This window comes from Pleurodeles waltl, chromosome 6 (genome assembly GCF_031143425.1).
Source record: "Pleurodeles waltl isolate 20211129_DDA chromosome 6, aPleWal1.hap1.20221129, whole genome shotgun sequence".
Taxonomy (NCBI): domain Eukaryota; kingdom Metazoa; phylum Chordata; class Amphibia; order Caudata; family Salamandridae; genus Pleurodeles; species Pleurodeles waltl.
The window spans coordinates 356099236-356113022 of record NC_090445.1 but is presented as its reverse complement, the minus strand read 5'-3'; the positions used below and the strand labels follow the sequence as shown (position 1 = coordinate 356113022).

At 46.4% G+C, this 13787-nt stretch overlaps 1 long non-coding RNA gene across 1 annotated transcript in view; it reads left to right on the top strand.

Moving 5' to 3' along the window:
- Window positions 1-1247: 1247 nt before the first annotated feature.
- The window catches only part of LOC138301931 (uncharacterized), a 148389-nt gene continuing 135849 nt past the window's right edge, over window positions 1248-13787 (top strand). Inside the window, exons 1-2 of the long non-coding RNA XR_011205171.1 lie at window positions 1248-1317; window positions 7029-7097. This is a non-coding gene — a long non-coding RNA (uncharacterized lncRNA). The remainder of the gene's footprint in view (window positions 1318-7028; window positions 7098-13787) is intronic.

Here is a 13787-nt window from a genome sequence, read left to right as displayed (position 1 = left end):
AGCAGAGATAGGACAGGGCAAAGTCTCAAGATAGCATAGCTAAGGAACGGATTACTTCCCTCAGATAGAGGAGAAGTTAGCATCAGGCAAGAATGGGGTAGAGGATGGCTTAAAGTGACAGGACAACTAAACTAATATATGGCAACTAGCAAAAGTCCTCTAGCAAAAGTCTCATAGCAGAAGGAACGGCAAATGGCAAAAGTCAAAGTTAAAGTGGAAGTGGACCCGTTTTCCTCGGGTCACGCCGTTAAATCAAAACTGTCTAACTATTCCCTAATTCCTCATTGGATAAAGTTTGGTGCATCATTATCTCTGACCAATAATTTAGTAAGCATGTTGCTAGAATTTTCCAAAGTTCACAGTTCCCACATTACAGATTGGTCCACATTTTTGACGTCTCCAACTGCTGGATTGTCAGGTAGAAAATGTTACACTTTGCGCTCCACTTAGTGCCTTCATTGTCTTCTCCTAGTACGGTTAACCTTGCACCTGTTACAAATTACACTGTTGCATCTAGCAAGAACATCGCCTTGAGCAAGCCGGTTCTCATGAGAGAGAATTTACTACGGCTACATATATATAACTCCTGGAAAAATACAGCTTTGTGTCCTTCAGGAAAAACAGCACACTACACGTTAGAAAATGCAAGCCAATATGAGGCCAGGCAGCTAGGCCCAAGCCCTCGCTAAATTAATAAAGCAGATTCTTAACACATAACCCTAATTATGATATACTAATACAAATTCAAACATTATTACATAATAATTCAGAATTAACAAGCCTTTGCAATTGGTTTTTGTATACATTGGTGATTGCAATTAGTTTTCGTATACATTAGTGACCACTCCCCGTGGGCACATTTGAAACGCGTACATTATTTTCTATGTTAACACATTTTCTATGCAGCTTCATCACACAATATATTGCAAGCTTTTCGTATTAACATTGCTTTTAAAAGACACACTCCAATAACAGTCCACAAGCATGTGCCCCTTCCTATGTAGGTAGGCTTACACCATTTACCCTTAGGGAAACTGAGATATCCATCAAGGTCTATGTGGCAGGTCGAACAGTATGAAGACCACTGAAGCGTTATTTTGTTAGTGGTAAGTGTTTTTTTTTTAGTTATATGGGAAGTAGGATATGTTAACAAAACCACAAGTGTTATTGTCTTTCTCAGTCGTTCTGTTCTTCTTCCGTATCTTTTCCCAGGTTCGTGTTTTTATGTTCGTGCTTCTTGTTTTACAGGTGACCCATCTTTCTTGCCCGCTCGTCGGAATCCAGGGTGATGCCGGAAACAGAAGGGAAAACGCTAAGGTAAGTATTGGTTTATAATTGGGGCTCTCTCTTATCTCTGGACTGGGAAGCGGTAAACACAAAGGGAGGGGGTTGGTGCCGTTGAGGAGTTTTTAGGGAATAGTGTGACCACATCTATTCTTAGTGCAGGAATAAGTGACACTGGTATGATAATTATAGTGCCCTTCCTTCTACCTCCCTGTCCAACCCTCCTCTATAACCCCTCCCCAGTCCCCTTTCCTCCAATTTCCCTTCTTTTTGTCCAAAAGGACCGTACCTTGTTTAGCCACGACCCTCCAGGGTCGTGGCTGGCTTTGTAGTGGTCCTCCTGCTGGTCCCCTTCTCCCAGGCTCTGGTGTTCTTCTTCTCTCTCTCCCTCCTCCTGGTCCTCGTCTGCTTCTCTCCTCCTGTTCCTTCGTTCCTCCTCGCTCTCCTCCTGTCTTGCGGTCTCCGTGTTCCTGTCTCTCCTCCTCTCTCCCAGCGCGTCTCCCTTTTGTTGTCCTCCAGCCCGGGAAACTGACTTCGTTTCCCGGGCAACGCCGTCCCGCCTGCCTCGTTCGCGCCGCGTCTCCCCGGCAACGGGAAGACGCGGAAATGACGTATCGGCCTCGTCCGATACGTCATCCGACTCGCTTGTAGCCGGGATCGCCCGGCTACACACCTCTCCCCATGAAAGGTCCTGCTCGAGGACCGTAGCAGAGTCAGGGAAGCGAGATAAATAGTCAGCCGGGGCCTGTTGGTGGCCTGGGATGTGACGGACCTGAAATGAAAATGGTTGCAGTTCAAGGAACCATCAAAATCCGAGCATTGGTATCCTTATGGGCAGACAACCACGTGAGGGGAGCATGATCCGTAAAGAGGATAAAAGGTCGGCCTAGAAGGTAATATTGTAATGTATCCACGGCCCATTTAATGGCCAGACATTATTTTTCAATGGTCGGATAGTGTTGTTCCCGGGGAAACAGTTTCCTACTGACATATACTACCGGGTGATCCCTACCTTCCCCGTCAGGTTGGGCCAAAACTCCCCCTAAACCCACATCCGAGGCATCAGTATAGAGATGAAAAGGTTTCGAAAAATCCGGGCACCGGAGTATTGGGTCTTTGGTCATGTAGGACTTTAGTTGTTCAAAGCTGTTTTCCTGTTGATCCGAAAAGGGTGCTAGTCTATTAGGATGGGATTTAGACAGAAGGTCCGTGAGAGGGGCGGCCAAGGTAGAATAATCAGGTATGAATCTTCTATAGTAGCCTACCAACCCTAAGAAGGAGCGTAACTCTTTCTTTGTTGTCGGTTTAGGTGCATTGAGAATGGCCTCTACTTTTTTTGTTTGAGGTTTTAGGCTCCCTTGACTAATTTTGTAGCCCAAGTAGGATATATCGGGTGTTCCTATGACGCACTTTTTAGGATTGGCAGTTAATCCAGCGGTGATAAGAGTGTGGAAAACCTGGTGTAAATGTTTTAGATGATCGTTCCAGGTTTCACTAAAAATCACTACATCGTCTAGGTAGGCTGCTGCAAAAGACTGAAAGGGGTTTAAGAGTTTATCCATTAACCGTTGGAATGTAGCTGGTGCTCTATGAAGACCAAATGGTAGCACCGTGAACTGATAAAGACCTGACGGAGTGGCAAACGCTGTTTTCTCTTTATCCTCTGGGGCTAAGGGAATCTGCCAATACCCTTTCGTCAAATCTAAAGTAGACATATATTTGGCTTTTCCTAGCTTCTCTAATACGTCATCAACTCTGGGTATAGGATATGTGTCAAACATGGAGTTTTCGTTAAGCTTCCTGAAATCAATACAGAATCTAATAGTACCATCGGGTTTTGGCACCAAAACAACCGGGGAGCACCAGGGACTATTTGATGGTTCAATCACACCTTGTTCTAACATTTTCTGTATTTCAGCCTCCATAATCTGTTTCCTCGCCTCCGGAATACGATACGGCCGTAACCTCACAATTTTCCCTGGTGTAGTTCTTATTTTATGGGTTATCAAGGTGGTTTTACCCGGTAATGCGGAAAAAAAATTCCGGAAGTGTTCTAGTAAGCTGTATACCTGTTCCTTCTCTGATCTGGTTAAGGTCTCATTTACTGTGGGTAGACCTTCCCCAGTGCTGTGTTCGGTTGGACAGAACTCAATACTTAACTTGTTATTCGGATATAGGAATCCTGCCAACACTCTGGCAGTGTTCGAGTTGTCTGGTTCTTCCCATTTTTTAAGGAGATTTATGTGATAAATCTGTGATTTCTGGGGAGTGTTCGATAGTTCAACCAGGTAGGTAACAGGAGAAACTGCTCTTATTATCTTATAGGGACCCTGCCATTTGGCGATTAGTTTTTGTTCTGAGGTTGGACACATTATTAAAACCTGATCTCCTGGTTGTAAAACCCTTAACTTACTCCCGCGATCATAATATTGTTTTTGAATGTTTTGAGCTTGTTCCATATTCACTTTGACCGCATCCCATAGACCTTGTAACTGAGACCTTAAATTGTGGGCATATTCTAGAAGGGGCCTTCCCCCTTCTTCTGCCTCTTCCTCCCATGTTTCAATGGCCATGTCAAGAAGAGATCTCGGCTGTCTTCCGAACACAAGCTCAAATGGGCTGTGGCCTGTAGAGGACTGTTCATGTGTTCGAATAGCGTATAATACTAAGGGTAATTTTTGATCCCAGTCTCTCCCTGACTCTTCCATCAATTTTTTCAGTAAGGTTTTTATTGTTCGGTTATATCGTTCCACTAGTCCATCTGTCTGGGGATGATATACCGACGTACGGATTTGGGAAATACCTAAGGTCTTGCATATTTGCTTCATGAGAGTAGACATAAAAGAAGTTCCCTGGTCGGTGAGTATTTCATGCGGGAACCCAACTCGAGAAAAAATGTTTATCATTGCTTGGGCCACTGTTTTGGTTGTCATACTTTTTAAGGGAACGGCCTCAGGGTATCGTGTGGCATAGTCAACCATGACTAGGATATACGTGTGACCCTTTGTGGATGGTACTACAGGCCCAATCAGATCCATTCCTATCTTACTGAATGGGATGTCTATGATGGGTAGGGGCATCAGAGGTGCTTTTTTAGGTCTACCGGGTTCAGTGAGTTGGCACCTGGGACATTGGGAACAATATTTACGTATGTGGGCAAACACTCCCGGCCAATAGAACCGTCTAAGGAGATATTCTTCTGTTTTTTCCCACCCATAATGACCCCCACCGGGTTGACAATGTGCCATCGTTAGGACCTGATTTCTATAATGATCGGGTACCACTAATTGTTGTTTATGTTCCCCGGTACCAGTAGTGGTTATCCGGTATAAGAGATTTTTCTTAATGAGGAAGTAGGGACCCACCTCTTCGGTTTCTTCTTCTCTAGCCGACTTCCAGGCGTGGGCGAGAGAGGGATCTTCTCTTTGTTGATGGGGAAAACTGACAGGGACTTCATGGGTTTCTGCAATAATGCCTGTGCTCGGTCCTGATCTCTCTTTTCCCAAGTAATTCAATTTTTCTACTCGTTTCTCTCTGCGTGATAACTTCCTACGGATTGTGGGGCTTTCTATACTGCTATCAGAAAAAGGAGCGTCTCTCCACCAATCCTGTATCAGTTTGGGTTGTCGAACATAATCCAGTATTTCTTGGAAATGTTCATAATCAGTTCCGATGATACACTCCTCAATCAGATCGGTCATTATACCCATCGGTAGGACATCCCGGTGTTTTCCCCATTCTACTGTGATGTCTTATAAAGGGTATTGCTCTTTGTCTCCGTGTATGCAACATATATTCATCCATTGCTCTGTTCCTTTATCTACTATGGTTACTAAGGGGGTCATTCTGACCCCGGCGGTCAGAGACCGCCGGGGCCAGGGTCGGCGGGAGCACCGCCGACAGGCCGGCGGTGCCCCGCAGGGCATTCTGACCGCGGCGGTTCGGCCGCGGTCAGATGCGGAAAACCGGCTGTCTCCCGCCGGTTTTCCGCTGCCCTTGTGAATCCTCGCTCCGCCGCCATGGGGATTCTGACACCCCCTACCGCCATGAACAGGATGGCGGTAGGGGGTGCCGCGGGGCCCGTGGGGGCCCCTGCAGTGCCCATGCCAATGGCATGGGCACTGCAGGGGCCCCCGTAAGAGGGCCCCACTTTGTATTTCGGTGTCTGCTATGCAGACACTGAAATACGCGACGGGTGCCACTGCACCCGTCGCACCTTCCCACTCTGCCGGCTCAATTCTGAGCCGGCGTCCTCGTGGGAAGGATGATTTGCCCTGGGCTGGCGGGCGGCCTTTTGGCGGTCGTCCGCCAGCCCAGGGCAAATCCCAAAATACCCTCAGTGGTCTTTCGACCGCGGAGCAGTATTTTGGAGGGGGAAGTCTGGCGGGCGGCCTCTGCCGCCCGCCAGACTTAGAATGACCCCCTAAGTCTTTTCTCACCACCGACTGGCTACACCCTGAATCAATAAGGGCCCATACTGTTTTCCCGTTGACCTTCAGAGTCTGTTTAAACTTCTGATTACCTCTTCCGGTACACAATACCCGTCGCCTAGTAACCCCGATTTCCATTGGCTCACTACTATCCTGTTTTCTGGGGCACATTCGGGCAATGTGGCCCCATTCCCCACAGCTGTAACATTGGGGTCCGGCTATCGGTGGAGGATCCGGCAATCGGTGAGGAACTGGTTCCTCCGAAAGGTTTCTTGGCGTGATTTTAGGATTGGAAGGCCCTGGCTTTAGGCTGGGTCGGGTTGATATACTTCATACATCGGTGGAGCGATGATAAGCACATGCTAGGTCAATTGCCATGTCAGTAGTCACCTTTGGATGTTGACGGATCCAGTGCTTTGTGGTGGTAGGCAGGGACTCTTAAATATTGTTCAAGGACAATTGTTTGGATCATGTCCTCCCTACTATTTCCGGAAGAGCCCAACCATTTTAAGGCCCAATCCTTTACCCTATAATAAAAGGTTCGGGGATCTTCATTTGGTCCCCATTTGATTTTCCTAAATTTAACCCTATAGTATTCCGTGTCATGTCCCACACGTTCTAAGATACTAGTCTTTATCTCTTGGTATGGCGTGGTTCCACCCGGGTTTGCTGCTTGATATGCTGCTTGTAATATCCCGGTAAGTAAGGGGGCGACATACTGACCCCATCTATCCTCAGGCCATTGAGCGGATGACGCCACTCTCTCAAAATTAGTAAAAAAGGCTTCGGGGTCTTCTCCATCTTGATATTTCTGTAACACGGAACTGGGAACATTGGGGTGAACTTTACTACTAGCAATAGTCTCAGTCAATTTTTTCATGGCCGTCTCATGGACCAGTTGATTATTCGCAAGGATGGTCGCCTGACTTTTCAAAGCCGACTGTAATGCTTCCCTGTCCTCTTTAGCTTCTCGCTGGTGTGCTTCCCACACCAGCTGTAGATGGCGTTGGCCCTCGGCCAATTGCTTTATCATATCCTCCAACGAGGGTTTGTCACTCATTGTTATACTGTTCGATTACTGCAAGGAGGCCGCACAGGTCAAGATCCCACTTCTGACACCACTGTGGCAGGTCGAACAGTATGAAGACCACTGAAGCGTTATTTTGTTAGTGGTAAGTGGTTTATTTTTAGTTATATGGGAAGTAGGATATGTTAACAAAACCACAAGTGTTATTGTCTTTCTCAGTCGTTCTGTTCTTCTTCCGTATCTTTTCCCAGGTTCGTGTTTTTATGTTCGTGCTTCTTGTTTTACAGGTGACCCATCTTTCTTGCTCGCTCGTCGGAATCCAGGGTGATGCCGGAAACAGAAGGGAAAACGCTAAGGTAAGTATTGGTTTATAATTGGGGCTCTCCCCTCTCTCATCTCTGGACTGGGAAGCGGTAAACACAAAGGGAGGGGGTTGGTGCCGGTGAGGAGTTTTTAGGGAATAGTGTGACCACATCTATTCTTAGTGCAGGAATAAGTGACACTGGTGTGATAATGATAGTGCCCTTCCTTCTACCTCCCTGTCCAACCCTCCTCTATAACCCCTCCCCAGTCCCCTTTCCTCCAATTTCCCTTCTTTTTGTCCAAAAGGACCGTACCTTGTTTAGCCACAACCCTCCAGGGTCGTGGCTGGCTTTGTAGTGGTCCTCCTGTTGGTCCCCTTCTCCCCGGCTCTGGTGTTCTTCTTCTCTCTCTCCCTCCTCCTGGTCCTCGTCTGCTTCTCTCCTCCTGTTCCTTCGTTCCTCCTCGCTCTCCTCCTGTGTCGCGGTCTCCGTGTTTCTGTCTCTCCTCCTCTCTCCCAGCGCGTCTCCCTTTTGTTGTCCTCCATCCCGGGAAACTGACTTCGTTTCCCGGGCAACGCCGTCCCGCCTGCCTCGTTCGCGCCGCGTCTCCCCGGCAACGGGAAGACACGGAAATGACGTATCGGCCTCGTCCGATACGTCATCCGACTCGCTTGTAGCCGGGATCGCCCGGCTACAGTCTAAAAACCAGGAAAGGCGCCTGGATTAGATGGAATCCCTTCTGATCTGTTTAAATTCTATCTTAACTACTAGGACCCCTCTATAAACCCAGTGTCTAATGATGTTTTGGTGGGGGATAACCTTCCCCGGTCTCGGAAAAGAGTGATAATCGTTCCCATCTACAAAAAAGGGGATTCATCAGTTCCGGGCAATTACAGACCAATTAGTCTGTTAGACAACCTGCAAAAAATATTTTCCTATTAGGTCCTGAGCAGACTCAAGGACTGGAGAGAGGAAAATGATGCCCTAAGCCATCTGCAGGCGGGTTTTAGACAGAAGAGAAGCACAGTTGACCAGGTCTTCTGCTTCCTTACAATTAAATGGAAGACAATGGACGTGGATGCTGGGAGACTTTTTGTTGTCTTTGTGGACCTCAAATCTGCTTTCGATTTAGTCCCTGAACACGAACTGTGGGAGGTTTTAGGTAGGGCCGGAGTCTCGGAACCTCTGTTAAAGTTGATTCAAGAATTATACTCCAAGAGCTATGCCGAAATAAGGTGGGGAACAAACGTTGAACTAACGGAGAGATTCCAATACAGAAGGGGGTGAGGCATGGATGTGTGTTGGCTCCCACACCTTTTTTTACTGTTTATAAATGCTTGTATTCCTAATTTATTTGATTGTGTCAATGATGCTCCTAAAGTAGGTGGGGCTAAGACCCCATGTTTACTGTTTGCTGATGACACCTTACTGCTATCGCAAACTGCTTCTGGTCTTGCTAGGCTAGTTGAGAAGTTTATGCGATTCTGTAGGGAGTACGGTTTACAAATAAATGCCACCAAAACCAAATATATGTTTTTTTGTGATATAAAACACAAAGTGAGGAAAAGATACTGTTGGATGGCAAAACATTAGAAAGAGTTTACAACTTTGATTACTTGGGAGTCAGGCTGGAGGAGTTACACAAATGGCCAGCCCAACTGTTGAAGTGCTCAATGGGTTTGAAATGAAAGGAAGGGGGTATCTTGAGATTTGCGGCTAGATCCCCCAGATTCTTCATCACTCCTGCAATGGAAATATATACAAGCCAAGTCAGAGAGGGGGCTTTATATGGTGCAGAGCTATGGGACATGGCAATCTGAAAGATGTAGAGAGAGCAGAGAATTTCTTTATAAAAGCCTTGTTAAAAATCCCTTTAAGCTCCCCCAATATTGCCCATTCGAATGGATCTGAATTTACATTCTATCTCAGACATATCTGCTCTAAGGCCATTGCTGTACTGGATTAGGCTCTAGTCTATGGATACCCTGGTCCCATATAGAGCATGGCTGAGTGCTTTGCTGGGCGCCCCTCAGATCCCTCTCATCTCCCAAAAAATGCTACGCAGATCCAAAAATATGCATACTGGCTAAGTTTGCAAGTAGAAAAGCTAACATCGGTTCTTTCTTCTAGCATGACGGATAGTTTCCTATTGGTTAAGTGCCATTATGAATTGAGCACTATATGAATTTGATTATATCACCATTAGCACGTGCACTTTATGTCAGATTTAGAATAGGATCTTTACCGTTACGTGTTCTCACTTCCAGATGGAACCAATCTGATGGCCCTATAGACTCTTGCCCAATGGGATGCAAAACCAATGAGTGCATTGCCCATGTTCTACTCCATTTTTCCGCCTATTCCAAGCAGAGAGCTCGTTGGATTATTCCACTTTGCAGATCCCTGCGCCTCAGGAAACGTCTTTTGGCCCTTAGGATCTGCAAAACAAGCCCTCACGGCACTGTGGCATGCGCATTGGCAAAATTCTTAGAGGCAATTTGGCAATGTATAATGTATACTATTTAAGTCCATAAATGTGCTCTGACCAATGAGCTGTTTTTTTTTTCAATGGAAGAATGTAGCCATTAGTAATGTTATATCATATATAGATTTTGGAAAGTGAGGCACAGCATCAATGGTAAGCTACTTGCTGCTCTTAAGAGGGTTTGCACCTACTACTTAGTTTTAATATTGATTTTTTGTGGTTTTGTATAAATATTATATTTTTACCTCTATTTTAGATTCTCATTATGATATATTTCAGTAATTTAGCTGATCCTTTTTATTATTTAGAGGACCTGATTGCTGTTTTAAAAAAAAAAATTGTATTTGTATTTATCAACATCGCTTGTGTAAGTTGTGCTTTAATGGTATTTTGTACCGAAATAAAGCTGAAATTGAAAAATACTCTTGTAGTTTGGATAACAAATGTACCAAACTTGCTGATGCCTTTCCCAAACCACTACCTTTTAGCATGTGCATTAGAGGTCCCCCCAAATATAGGTTCTGAATTTATTGATTGCCCAAACACAAGCGAGGGCTTGTCGTTCTATAGTACTATAGTGTGTTTCTGCCGTTTTTAGCATCCTGGAAGCAAAAGCTATTGTATGCTTCTTACCTGACACCCATTGTCATAAAACTGCTCCTAAGCTAGTAACACTCACACCCCCAGTAATAAATCACTTGCAGTCATCTTGAAAAGGATGCAATGCAGGAGCTTCTACAAACATGCCTTTGATTTTATCAAAAACTTGACACAACTCATTTGTCCATATGAACTTGGCACCTTTTCTTAACAAGGCTCGTAGTGGGTCCACAGTTTATGCTAGCCATGTACAAATCGAGCATTGTATTCTGCTAAGCCTAAAAATGACCAACGGCCATCCCTATTTGTTGTAGGATCTGCTTCGCAAATAGCCTTGATCAAAGATAATTTGGGTTTAATGCCTTCCAGTCTGATCATATAATCTAACTATTCAAATAGTTTTGTTCCAAATTTGCATTTGTCTCTCCTTATTGTCATGTCTGCACAGGCTAACACTGATAATACATTGTATTGTCTTTGATAAAAAACAAGAATATCGTCCTGAACCCCTAGAATGCCCTTCAAAGGTTATCCATGAGTTTCTGGAGTACGCGAGCTGCTGATGCTAAACCAAATGGTAATTTGAGGTACTTAAATACTCCAAAAGGGATAACAAATGTGGTAACTTCTAGTGATTCCGCTGTAAGTGGTATTTGGTGGTAAGCTGAACTCAAGTTTATGATGGAAAAAGTCTTTGACCCTCCCAATTCGGCTAGTAATTCATGAATCTTAAGAAGAGTGTGACAATTGACCAAAATATTTTTATTTAACAAATGCAAATCTGCACAAAGTCTAGCCTCACCATTCTTTTTTCTTGCTACAACAATGGGAGAAACCCATTCTGAGGTGTCGCAGGGTGTTATGACACCTTCTGCGCATATGTTTTTGAGTGTGGATTTCAATTCTATAGCACTCAGTGGTAGGGGATGTACCTTATGAATAATCGGTTTAGCATTAGATCTAAGGTGAATCTTATATTTAAAACCCTTGACTATATCAGGTTAGTCTGAAAACACATTACAAAGGGGGTCATTCTGACCCTGGCGGCCGGTGGCCGCCAGGGCCACCGACCACGGGAGCACCGCCAACAGGCTGGCGGTGCTCCAACGAGCATTCTGACCGCGGCGGTTCAGCCGCGGTCAGAAGCGGAAAGTCAGCGGTCTCCCGCTGACATTCCGCTGCTCGTTTGAATCCTCCATGGCTGCGGAGCGCGCTCCGCAGCCATGAGGATTCTGACCCCCCCTACCGCCATCCTGTTCATGGCGGGAAAGCCTCCATGAACAGGATGGTGGTAGGGGGGTCGCGGGGCCCCTGGGGGCCCCTGCCGTGCCCATGCCAATGGCATGGGCACGGCAGGGGCCCCCGTAAGAGGGCCCCGCAAAGTATTTCAGTGTCTGCCTTGCAGACACTGAAATACGCGACGGGTGCCACTGCACCCGTCGCACCTTCCCACTCCGCCGGCTCGATTACGAGCCGGCATCCTCGTGGGAAGGGAGTTTTTCCCTGGGCTGGCGGGCGGTCTTTTGGAGACCGCCCGCCAGCCCAGGGAAAAACTCATAATACCCTCCGCGGTCTTCTGACCGCGGAGCGGTATAATGGCGGCGGAATTCTGGCGGGCGGCCTCCGCCGCCCGCCAGAATCAGAATCACCCCCAAAATGTTTTCATCACATTTTCAACCTGTGATATTTGTGAGCCTTCATCAATGTACTCTGCATGAAGATTGGCCTCACGATTGATTTCTGAGTAATTTGAAGGAATGTCACCCAAGGTATTGAATTAGGAGATCCTGGAACCAAGTATAGACACATTCTGGTCAGACCAGGCATTAAAATAAGGCCCACACACCACAACTCAGGGAAAAAACACAGAAGGCGCATTAGCCACCTCCTGGACAACATGGTACTATTAATGCTCCAGCTCGGCACACGCCCCAGGTGACAATGACGACAACAAGTCCTCCAGCATCGCCACATCAACTCCAAACTTCACCATAGCAGCCACAAAGGCAGCCCAGAATGCGGGAAAGGATATTTTGACAGCACACAACCATCCTTTGGCTCCAGGAACAAGATGTCATCAGAACCTACTGTCTGAAGTGGGAGTCCATTGTACGCCTGCTGCACCACATAGCACCAGACATCACTGCAAGGGTGGAAACTCCAACAAATATACCACCCATGACCAAACTCCTCACAGTCCTCCATGTGCTAGTTTCAGGATCATTCCAGACAAGGGGTGCACAAGTGTGTTGTATCTCCCAGACATCTTCTGGGCCTTCCTTCCAAAGGTTCTGGATAAAATCACACGACTCACACCCCACCACATCTGCCTATCCAATACACAGAAACTGCAGCAGGAGACCAAGCAAGGTTTCTACCAAATTGCTAGGTGCAATGAGCTGCACCCATGTCCAACTTGTGCCACCTGCTGCAATGGAACACCTCTACAGGAACCGCAAACACATCCATTCCATAAATGTGCAGGCCATTGTGGACCACCATGGACACTTCACAAACACCCTAGCCAAATATCCAGGCAGCGTCCAGGATGCCTACATAATCCGGCATTCCACCATCAACGAGCGCTTCAGGATGGGCAATATGGCAGTGGCCTACTCAGAGGTAAGCTACAATACCAACCAGTAAACAGTCAACACACCAACTTTGTAGGAGAAACCAGACATACACCACACTAAACACATGTGGGCAGGGAAACACAGATGTACAGACAACAACACACATGCCACATGCCACACTACACTGCATTCATTGCACATCACACACACATACACACAAATGAACATAATACAGCCACAACCTGACTGTCACACCACGTGAAGGACATGTGGAGCTATGCCCCATTTGCATACAGTAGCTAGGCCCAAACCACTACAAGTGTCCACTGGTCGACAACTAAATACTGATCTCACACACATAACACCAAACAATGAATTGCTCATCCATGTGAGCGGCACATGCCATGTCAATGTAAAGAAATCATACATAGGCACAGCCCCACATTTGTCATGGTGAACAAGCCTCTGGTGGCACCAATATCAAATGCCACACATGCGTTGGCCTGACCAACTACATATCACCTACACCTACCAGATGTACCTGTAGTGAGCACCTTCACCTGTCTGCTGCACTGTGCCGTACAAATAGGAATACAACATCATCAGCCATGAAAGACCATGGGTCAGATAAATGAGAATTGGTGCTGCACCTAGTCCAGTGCCACTTCACATGCGCCCCTTAGCGTCCTGTAACCCCACCATGTGTGCACTGTATACACGTAAAGGGCTACCATGGCGCACAGTAGGAGCAATTCTGTAAAGATAATGGATGCCATAGTAGGACTCTGTGGGAGTATTGAAACATACCTGACCTTTCATGCACCGTACATAGGCACCCATGCAACAATATGGTGTGCCCCCTCCCAACACCTGCACTGTGCATGTGTTGAAAGTGTCTGTGAGAAATAATGCAAAGGAACCTTGGAGATTCCACTGCACCTATTTTGCTACACCTTCAATTGTGTGAATCACACCCTTTTACACATGATGGCTGGCACAGCCATCATCCACCACAAAGGGTCAGAAAGTGTCGTACTGCATGCATAGTGCCACATGGTAACAAGGAGGCCTGAGTTTGGCTTG